Source organism: Callorhinus ursinus, unplaced genomic scaffold (assembly GCF_003265705.2).
Source record: "Callorhinus ursinus isolate GAN/ISIS: 27379988/994484 unplaced genomic scaffold, GSC_fseal_2.0 scaffold17, whole genome shotgun sequence".
Lineage (NCBI taxonomy): Eukaryota > Metazoa > Chordata > Mammalia > Carnivora > Otariidae > Callorhinus > Callorhinus ursinus.
Window position 1 is genome coordinate 38,925,141 of NW_027397079.1, and position 827 is coordinate 38,925,967.

General features: G+C 69.3%; 1 protein-coding gene across 1 annotated transcript in view; it reads right to left on the reverse strand.

Annotated features, from left to right (window-relative positions):
• KAT6A (lysine acetyltransferase 6A) overlaps positions 1-316 on the reverse strand; it is a 110,895-nt gene extending 110,579 nt beyond the window's left edge. The window contains exon 1 of the mRNA XM_025885902.2: positions 205-316. The gene's annotated coding sequence lies outside the window, so the exon portion shown is untranslated. The remainder of the gene's footprint in view (positions 1-204) is intronic.
• Positions 317-827: the final 511 nt, after the last annotated feature.

The window sequence follows — 827 nt, forward strand, 5'->3', positions numbered from 1 at the left end:
TAACACGTGGATCCGATCTGGTCAGCTCGGATCGCCTCGGCGCCCCAGCCCGAGGCCTGGCGCAGAGCAGCGGGAGGCGGCGCAGGCCGCGGCGGGGCCTGCAGCGGCCCGCCGACCCCGCGAGGCGGCGGAACGGGCCCTGGAGCGGCTCAGCCTCGGGCTCGACGGCCAGGGGCGGTCGCCGGTGGCTCCTCGGCTACTTACCGGGGGGGAAGAGAGCCGGGATCCCGGGGCCCCGGGCCGGACCGCGGAGATGCCCCAAACTGACACGGCCGCCATCTTGGAGACAGTGAGCTCCGGCCGGGGGGAGGGGAGGCGAGGCGGCGGAACAGCCGCGGGGGGAGGGGAAGCGTCGCGAGGGAACGGCTGCCTGGGGGAGGGAGCGGGAACAGCCTGGGAGGGAGGCGAGGGGGAGGGAGAAGGGGAGGGTCGAAGGGGGGCCGGCGAGGAGCGGGAAGAGCTGTGTCGAGAGCCGGGAAAGGCCGGAGGGCGGGGCGGGACAGGAGAGAAGAGCCGGCCGGGCAGGTCACGTGGGGCCGGTACAAAAGGCCAAAGCCAAAGTGGGAGGAGGACCTGATGGGCCTGGAGGCCAACAACTGGGGGTTCCTTCTCTTTCTCACGCTGTTAGGTCAGGCGGATAGCGGGAGGAGGAGATGGTGTATCCCCATTACACAGCTGGGGAAGCTGAGGACAGGCGCATGGGTGGGGTGGCTTCAGTATGGCACGGAAATCCGGTGGCCAGACGATCTGAACTCCTGATGATGCCTGTTTACAGTTAGCAGATCCTCCCTCCCGACTTCTGTGCCCTCACCCCACTTCCACAGTGA